We start from the raw sequence: 10,116 nt of genomic DNA, 5'->3' as shown, positions 1-10,116 counted from the left end.
CAATATCCATACTGGTTTGTCAAGTAGGTTCTGGGCCAAGAGGCAGAACCAACTTGGAGACAGAGTTTGGGGTAAAGGCATAGTACATTAGCATAGCTTAAGACAACATTTCCATAGAAAAAGGCATTGGTTATCTCTAGACTCGAGAATAGCTAACTTCAGGCGAAGCCGGGTGTCATTATGGCAACACAGTATTTTAAGAGAAACCTCCCTTTAAATTTGTATAGAGAAGGAAAAAATATTGCTAGTTTGTTTCCTCCTGCCGCTTAAGAGAGATAAAAATGTCTGACACTTGCAGGCTATTTCCTCTATTTGGAGAACCCTGGCCTTCCTGCCTGTTACCCTCTCACTTCCAATACTGATACAGGCACCTCTCCCTTCAATCTGCCTGGTGCTTCTAGAGGCCCTGAGGAGAGATCACTTATCCTCCTTTTGGGCGGGGATGGGGGACTGACTCTGGGCAGGGCAGCGACTCGCCCAAAGGCAAAGGCAAAGGCAAAGCACACCTCGGTCGTGTCCGACTCTCTGCGACCCCATGGACTGCAGCCCACCAGGCTCCTCCGTCCGTGGGGTTCTCCAGACAAGAGTACTGGAGTGGGTTGCCATTTCCTTCTCCAGGAGATCTTCCCAACCCAGGGATCGAACCTGGGTCTCCCGCATTGCAGGCAGACGCTTTACCGTCTGAGCCACCAGGGAAGCTCAAGCGACTTGCCCAAATTCTCATCAAAAGTTAAGACTGAGTTGAGACTGGAGCCAGGCTCCCAACTCCTAGTCAAAGACAAAAATCATCTCTTTTATTGAACACTTAGAACATCAGAGCTGAAGAATCCTAGAGATCTAAGCATCTGAAGCAACTCCTCTGTGCACAGACAGGGAACTGGGTACAGAAGGGGTGTGGACTTCTCCATCCCACAAAGCAGCTGCAGGCTCCCCTGGCCATTCAGCCCTGTTGATCCTGCTCAGTGTCATGGAAATCCTGCAGCCAGTGGCCTGTAGGGGGTCACAGAAGGCTTACGTCCTTAGCGAGGCCAGCCTCTGGCCAAGGCAGAAGCTGACTTTAGCCCCAGCTCCACCTCTGACTCATGAGATAGAATTCACATCCTTTTCTGTACCGTCTGTACAGGGAGGGCTTAGTTAGATATTTAGGTCTCCAAAGATCCTTCATCTCCAATGTTTTAGTTGTCAGTAGAAACCAGGAAACAGGTGACTTTCATCTCTGAAGGTGACCGCATCCCCTCTCCAGCCCTTCCCCCAGGAATGTGTGAGCTGCCAGTGATCCCACCTCTAACACAATAGGTTCATGCACCACCCTCCTAGGGGAGACCATTTGTAGTTTTAGTCTCAAGGAAGTGGACACCAAGGATTAGCCACAGACAGTGTGGCTCATAGAGCCAAGTGTATGAAGCTAGTAAACTCCATACTACCATAACCTAAAAAGATGAAGCTACCTTTAGCTACATTAACAGACAAGTGACCAACATATTCCAGGGAAGAGGGGTGGGTGATTCCTGTCAAAGCCGGGGTTTCTTAGACCCCAGTATCCAAAGGTCACCCTCCTGCCTCCCAACCTGGTCTTTCTTGCCTTCATTCAGGGAAACTTCCCCAAAGACCCACCTGCCATGCTGTGCTGTTGGGCATGACTCACTGTCTCTTTGCAGATCCTGAGGCTCTTGAATGAGATCCTCAGATGTCAAGCTCTCCAAGCAGACTCTGTCCTAGGACACCACCCCACCCCCACCCTCACCCCGAATCCCCTCCATTCCCACCTTGGCCTACACAGTCACACAGTCACCACTCTTGCTTCCTGTCATCTTTCCAAGACTTCTGCCAGTGGAGAAGGCCTCATATATGGTTCATTCCCTCCTGTTCCCCTCAGGGGCTTGAAGAAGTCACTTGGAAAATTCGATTTGTTCAGACCCTAGGGCTCTGGGGAGCCAAGCACAGAAAGGAAGGAGGGAATGCAGGAGAGAGGACCTGAGGGAGGGAGGTACGGAAGGAAGCAAGGAGGTAGGGAGGATGTCTTCAGCACTCCGGACAGCTCCACACCTGGCCAGGACTCCCAGGAGGGAAAAAGGATGGGCGAGCCCTACAGAAACTGGTCTTATTGAGCATCCACCATGTGCCAAGCCCTGTACTGGGCACTATTTGCACAACAAACTGAGACAGGTATTATCATTATTATTCCTACTTTATATATAAGGAAAGGACAGCCTGGAGAGTTAATTTGACCAAGGCCACAGAGCTAGTAAGTGGTAGGGCTGCCTATGGGTCCAGGTTTCTGCTCATCATACCACATGGATTCTTTGGGAATTATAATAGAGGTTGTTCTATCTTCTGTTTTAATGTGGACCTTACGTGGAGATTCTTTACCAACTGAGCTATCAGAGAAGTCCTTGAGAATCTCCACATAAGGTCCACATTAAAAGAGAAGACAGAAAAACCTCTATTATAATTCGGGGCTTCCCTCATAACTCAGTTAGTAAAGAATCCACCTGCAAAGTAGGAGACCAGGGTTCGATTCCTGGGTCAGGAAGATCCCCTGGAGAAGGGATAGGCTACCCACTCCAGTATTCTGGCCTGGAGAATTCCATGGACTGCATAGTCCATGGAGTCGCAAACAGTCGGACACAACTGAACAACTTTTACTTTCACTTATGTGGAGATAGACACCAGAATCCAATGGACTTTTAGCCCTTCCTTTGCCACCTGCTTTCTCCTACCAAGGCAAAGTTGACCTTTATTAAGTACACCAAGTATCTACCTTGTGCTAGGGATTGAACATACCCCATACAACCTCTCTGGGCTGTATATGGTGGGATGCTCAGTGATGTTGATTTCCCTAGCGCTCATCCATTCTTTTTTCCTCTCAGGAGTGTCCCAGAAATCATTGTTTCTGACGGTTAAGTGCTGCCATCTACCTGGCCTCCTGTTATCCACACCACCATCCCCCCCACCCAATGGCCATCTCTGGCCTACAAAGGACAACCAACATAGAGGTCTTCAAGGATGGGGAGTCCTGTGAATGCATTCCTTAATTCTTGAGTAAAAAGAGTGTCCTCCATGGAGAAAACAATGGCAATACACTCCAGTATTCTTGCCTGGGAAGTCCCATGGACAGAGGAGCTGGCGAGCTACAGTCCATGGGGTCGCAAAAGAGTCAGACACAACTTAGCGCGTAAACAGCAACAACAATGCTGAAATGTTTAGGAGTGAAGTGTACTGATGATGAAAATTTCTTTGAAATGTATTAGAAAATTAAATGGACTAGTAGAAAGATGGATGATTAGTGATAAAGAATAGTAAAGAATAGAACAGTAAAATGATCATAGATAGAATCTAGGTGATAAGCATATAGATGTCAGCTGAAAAGTTTTTTCAAGTTGATATCTGAAAACTTTAAAAGTAAAATCTTGGGAGGAAACAAGAAAGAGAAGCAAGCTGGATATTGCCTAGACAAAATATGATTAACCACTTTAACGTATACAATTAGATGACTTTAGTGCATTCAAAATGTTGTACAGCCACCACCTCTTTCCAGTTTCAAAACTTCATCACCAGTGGGATTTTGATAGAGTTACATTTATTCCTAAGTATTTTAATCTTTTTAATGCTATTGTAAGTGGAATTGTTTTCTCAATTATCCTTTTGGTTTGTTCATTGCTAGTATATAGAAATGCAACTATTTTTGTTTGTTGATTTTGTCTTGGAACTTTGCTGAATTCATTTATTAGCTCTAACTTTGTGTGTGGGGGGGTAATCTTTAGGTTTTTCTAGATATGAGATCATATCATCTCTGAATAGAGATAATTTTACATCTTCCTTTCTAATTTGAATGTCTTATTTCTTTTTCTTGCCTACTCACTCTGGCTAGAACCACTAAGATATTATTGACTAGAAGTGGCAAAATGGGTATTGTTCCTAATTCTAGGGGGAAAGCTTTCAGTCTTTCACCACTGAATATGTTTGCTGTTAGTTATGGGTTTTTTATATATGGCCTTTATCATAGTAAGCTTCCTTCTATTTCTAGCATTAAGTGTTTTTATCGTGAAAGGGTGTGGGATTTTGTCAAATTCTTTTACTGCATCAACTGAGGTGATTTTGGTTTTATTTTTTTTCCCTTAATTCTGTGGTGATATATCATGATGATTAATTTTTGTCTGTTGACCCACTCTTTAATACCAGGAATAAATCCCACTTGGTCATAGTATATAACACTTTTAAAGGGTTTGCTTTTAAATCAAGCCTTGGTTTGCTCATATTTTGTTCAGAGTTATGATGTCAATATTCATAAAGGTATTTGTAATTTTATTTTAGTGTCTTTGCCTGACTTTGGTATCAGTGTAAAAGTTTTCAAAATGTATTTGGGATGCAAATTCCTTTTCAGATCTATGAATTGCTCCCATTTTGTGGATTGTTTTCTCACTGTCTTCACAGCGTCCTTTGAAGCACAAAGTGGTTTTTAGTATTTTTTTTTTGGCCAAGCTGCCTGGCATGTGGGATCTTAGTTCCCCGACCAGGGACAGAACCCAGGCCACACCAGTGAAAGCACAAGTCCTAGCCGCTGGCCCCCCAGGAAACTCCCCCGAAAGTTTTGATTTTGGTGGAATCAGTTTTTTTCTTTTATCACTTGTGCTTTTGGTGTCATAGCTGAGTAACCATCACCTAATCCAAGATCACAAACAATATGTTTTAAGTTTGATAGCTTTAGCTATTGCATTTAGTTCTATGGTTCATTTTGAATTAATTTTTTATATGATTAAAAGTAAAGGTCCAACTTCTTTCTAAAAAAAAAAAGAGAGTGAGAGAGAGAGTCCTCTGGCTTCTCCTAGGGGTATGGGCAGGTTGCATATAATAGATCTACTTCAGTGTGCCCACTTTCCTGAGGCCTCAGACTCTCCTACACAGTACTCCAAGGAAGTTCTGGACTCCTTCAGTGAGGCCATCATTGTTTCCAGGCTCCAGTTAGTCAAATGATTAAAACCACTCCTGGGTGATTAAGTCAAATTATTAAATTCCATACCCTAGACTAGGGCACCCATGTCAGTGAATGTGGCCCAGTCGAATCCTAGTTCTTCCCCTTGGTCTAACGTCTTTGGAATCCACTCCCGCAGGCTCTGGCTGATACAGACGGACAGAATCTTAGGAGTATTTCACTATCTAGATGATCTTCTCATAGTTCAGGTTTTGCATTTCACCTCCAGGCTACACTGGGACTGAGCACTGGTCATGGGCTTGTAGGCAATGAAGCTGATGAGAGTGTTCTGCAGAGCATAGCTATTAACTTACAGAGTTACTGCTCCCAGGGTGACCACTGAAAGGCTTTCATGGAGAGGAGGGGCTGCCTCTGCTGGTGAAGGAGGTTTAGGGGAGTCAGCAGATCAAAATTCTCAGCCCCACCCATGTCTCCCCAAGTCTCCACCTTCTGTCTTGGAGTCCCAGTTTTTCCCTATTAGTGTCCCTCCTTCAATATAAGAGATTTGGGGCAGAGATTCAGCAACTTGCAACTTTTGTCATCAGACCCCAAGTGTGGTCTCAGTTAGACCTTCTTAGCACTCACAGGACATGAGGGGCTCCTTCAAGTTCTCAGGGACAGCTTCTGTTGTTCACACACATTTTCAATTTTATGATCATAATTTTTAATTTATTGCATATATATGTGTGTGTATATATATAACACATACATTCTCTCTCTCTCTCTCCTCTCTCTCTCTCTCTCTCTCTCTCTCAGGCTATAGGAAGAAGCCAAGTGCCTCCACTGTCTTTATAACCAGTACTGTTGCCACCGAGCAAAGCACCACAGCCATTTGCTATGCCGAAGTATGGCCTTCCAACCTGCACTGAGTCCCGTGCTACTACCCGTTGATCAACTGAGTAACTGTGCTAACTGTGCTACCACTAGATGCCATGAATTACTTGCATCCTGGTTCCCCCAGCAGGAGATTATCCCCATGTTGCTCAAATACAGTGAAAGTGAAGTCTCTCAGTCGTGTCCGACTCTTTGCGATCCCCACGGACTGTAGCCTACCAGGCTCCTCAGTCCATGGAAATTTTCCAGGCAAGAGTACTGGAGTGGGTTGCCATTTCCTTCTCCAGGGGATCTTCCCAACCCAGGGATCAAACCCAGGTCTCGCACCTTGCAGGCAGATGCTTTACTGTCTGAGCCACCAGGGAAGCCCCGCTCAAATACAGGACCAACCCAATTCCAGAATCCTATTTGGAGGATCAGGTTCCTAAGGCCACTCCTGGCACCAGTCAGAGTCCCAGCAAGAAACTGAGGGCAGACTCAAATTACGATAACTCTGAGGGGGTTGGAAGCGTTGGGGGAGTTGTTTACAAAGGCCTGTCCTAAAGGTGGGAGCAGAGGTATCTAAAGAATATTGCAGCAGCTTGAGAGCAATGGTAGCAGAACTATTGTCTCCCCAGGCCCAAAGAGACGAGGAAAAGAATATTCTGGAGCCCAGAAGGCAGCTGACTGTCTTGAAAGTTGAAAGGACACATCCAGACTATGGTGTCCCTACAGGGAGGAATCCAGGGAAGTGGAAACCCCATCCCACGTGTCTTACTCTCTGACTGCCGCTAGGGCTTCTCATGGGCCAAACCCAACCAGAGTCCAGACTCTCTCCAGGGATGCTACATGTTTCTCTGCCCCCTGGAGAAACAGAAGCTCTTAGTGAAGAAGGAGACTTAAGTTGCTTCTGTGCCACCTCTCAGACAGGACAGGAACTCCACGTACCTCCAACCACGTTTGCACATCTCCACTCATTATTGGCCACTCACTGCTCCCTGGGCCGCTGCCTGCTGTGAGCCACTCAGCTGCTAAATCTCCTGTCCTGTTGCACTGAGAAACCCATGTCCCTCTGACTTCCACTTCCCTGTTCTACACTCTCTGCCAACAGGGCAAGCCTGCCCCCTCTGGTGGTCATCAAATCCAGGCAGTCAAGTTGTTCAGTAGATAAGTTCTGTCTGACTCTTTGTGACCCCTTGGACTGCAGCATGCCAGGCTTCCTTGTCCTTCACTATCTCCTGGAGACAGTCAAACACAAAATACTGGTAAATATCATCCACAGAGCCTTTGCAACAACTCGAGATAGTCATAATAGCAAGCACGTTACTCTCAGGACCATTATAGGTGTCTGGCATATAATGATTCATTGCATCATCATATTCCTATGAAATAGGACAGGCCTTCCCTGTCTTGTTCATTTCTGGGTCCTTAAGACTCTCCCCGGCACTTATTAGATATGCAATAAGTATGTGTTGTATCACTATCTCCATTTTGCTGCTGCAGGTCACAAAGCTCAAAGAGGCTTAGCTGGGACTTAGAACCAGGTGATGAAGCTCCAGACCCTATGCCCTCAACCCCAGAATGTGCAGCTTTTTTTTTTTTTTTTTTGTAATATAATGTCAAGGATTTCCTCATCTTTATTTTCCCCAAGAAAGCATCTCCAAAGCCTTTCACATTTCTCCCATAGGCAATGACACGAAATGACATAAAGGGCACTTAGGTGGCACTGTGGTATATTCTCACCTCATTTAAGCCTCTTTATAACTTCACAGTGTAAAGCTTGAAGGGGCAGATGCCTCTTCAGTCTGATTCATTGCTGCAGCCCCAAAGCCAAGACTGGCACAGAGCATATGCACATTGAATATCAGTTGGGTGAGTTAACTTCACAGAGAAGGAATTGAGGTTCATAAAGCTTAATATACCTGCTGAGGGTGATGCTTCCAGACATTGGTGAAACTGAGATGGTTGGAGGTGGGTGCATGGGTGGATGGGTAGAAGATGGGTGGATGGGTAGAAGATGGGTGGATGGGTAGAAGATGGGTAGATGGATGAATGAAAAAAAATGCCATTTTGGAAAAGATGTTAATTTAACAGTGTAGACTTGGACTGGTCTTCCAGTCTTTATCCAGCAGAGGGCACCAAGGCTCCAATAATTGGCTTAGACAATACTTTGGCCACCTGATGGGAAGAACTGACTCATTGGAAAAGACCCTGATGCTGGGAAAGATTGAAGGCAGGAGGAGAAGGGGACGACAGAAGATAAGGTGGATGGATGGCATCACCAACTCAATGGACATGAGTGTGAGCAAGCTCCAGGAGTTGGTGATGGACAGGGAAGCCTGGCGTGCTGCAGTCCATGGAGTCGCAGAGTCGGACATGCCTGAGCAACTGAACTGAACTGAATGGAAAGCTTCCTGGCAATAAAAAGCCTCTTGTGGGGTAAGGGTGGGGGTGAACTGTAGCCAGCCCTGGTCGTGGTCTGTACATCTTGGCAGCTCTGGCAGGTGAAAGAATAGAAGACCAGGTCAGAGACCATGGGGTTCGGGGTGAGGCTCTAAGTGCACAGGCTTAGAGACAAACCCTCACACCTGCATCCAGTAATAACGGGCCTTGGGGAGAACACTTCACACACAAAAGCCCAGGTGCCTTTTGTGAACTTGGGAAATAAGTATACCTTTTAGATTTGTCATGAGGATTAAATGAGGTATAGCAGAGAGTGCTCAGTATGCTGGACACCCTCAACACTTACAAAGAATGTGTTCATTGCCCAGAATGGTTGTTTCACTTACTCATGGCCACCCAGCAAGTATGAAATGGGAAAAAACATGATCTTTAAGGACCTTGGGCTTCCCTGGTGGCTCAGAGAGTAAAGAATGTGCCTGCAGTGCAGGAGACCCAGATTCAATCCTGGGTCAGGAAGACCCCCTGGAGGAGGACATGGCAACCCACTCCAGTATTCTTGGCCTGAGAATCCCATGGACAGAGGAGCCTGGCCGGCTACTGTCAATGGGGTCACAAAGAGTCTGATATGACTGAGCAACTAACACCAAGGACCCTGATGTGACTAGAGAAATTTCTGTTAGGATCAATGTGGTTCTGGGGGATGGAGACAGTTCCAGTTGAGAGTGGAAGTCTTGAGGGTGGAAGCTGCTCTGAGGCCGAGGAAGATTCTTAGAGACAAGGGCTGAGTTAAGTGAACTGATACTGCCACCTGGGGTGGCATACCAAATAACCACTTACCAGCCTGCCCAGGAACTCCTGGTGCACCTCTGTAATGCAGGAAATTGACATTTTAACGTGGAACTTGACTCGCATCTCCTCAGGCTGCTGGGTGTAAATGTGCCATCTGTTTCAGAAGGCTGACTTTTTCCCTAGGCATTTATTTTATGTGTTGTTGTCATTTGTGATCCTTGCCAGGGATTTATCACAGGGACCAGGCCTGGCTTGAATTACCCTGGAATGAGCTTGTCGGCTGGCGGCAACCTGCAGAAAGCCAAGACCTTAAAAAAATGAACAGAAAACCAATGTCGTGTTTCGCTGGAGCAAGTGGAGAGTTCTGCATGGAGCACAAAAGAGTGAGAGGTCTTTGATCATGAACTGGTCCCCTGACCCTGATCCTGAGGAGGAAGGTCTAAAGCAGTGCTCCTGTTTTAGAAAGTGACTTGTAAAGGGTGTGGCTTCCTTGAGACTGGACGAGGACCCCAAGGAGAAGAGGGGGTGATTTATTTGCCTTTTTCCTTCCGGTAAGGCAGTATCTAGAACCTGCCAAGATGCTGCAGGCCAGTGTAGACTTGAGTGGGGCCATACTGAGAGAGTCAGTTCCTAGGTAGGTTGATAAGAAGTCTGGAGTCCCAAGAAGGAAACAGGGGTCTGGAATTCTTAAGGAAGAGGAAAAGACAAACCTTTGTTTCTACATTGCTTTGTCTTAGTCAATATAGCAATGTATCTTGCTTGAGGACATGTTTCTTCCTAAGACCCTTTTGACTAATCCTACCAGACCACCTGATCTGCCTCTTGAGAAATCTGTATGCAGGTCAGGAAGCAACAGTTAGAACTGGACATGGAACAACAGACTGGTTCCAAATACGAAAAGGAGTTCGTCAAGGCTGTATATTGTCACCCTGCTTATTTAACTTATATGCAGAGTACATCATGAGAAACGCTGGACTGGAAGAAACACAAGCTGGAATCAAGATTGCCAGGAGAAATATCAATAACCTCAGATATGCAGATGACACCACCCTTATGGCAGAAAGGGAAGAGGAACTCAAAAGCCTCTTGATGAAAGTGAAAGTGGAGAGGGAAAAGTTGGCTTAAAGCTCAACATTCAG

Source organism: Bison bison, unplaced genomic scaffold (assembly GCF_000754665.1).
Source record: "Bison bison bison isolate TAMUID 2011002044 unplaced genomic scaffold, Bison_UMD1.0 scf7180017864251, whole genome shotgun sequence".
Lineage (NCBI taxonomy): Eukaryota > Metazoa > Chordata > Mammalia > Artiodactyla > Bovidae > Bison > Bison bison.
This window is presented reverse-complemented; position numbering follows the sequence as displayed.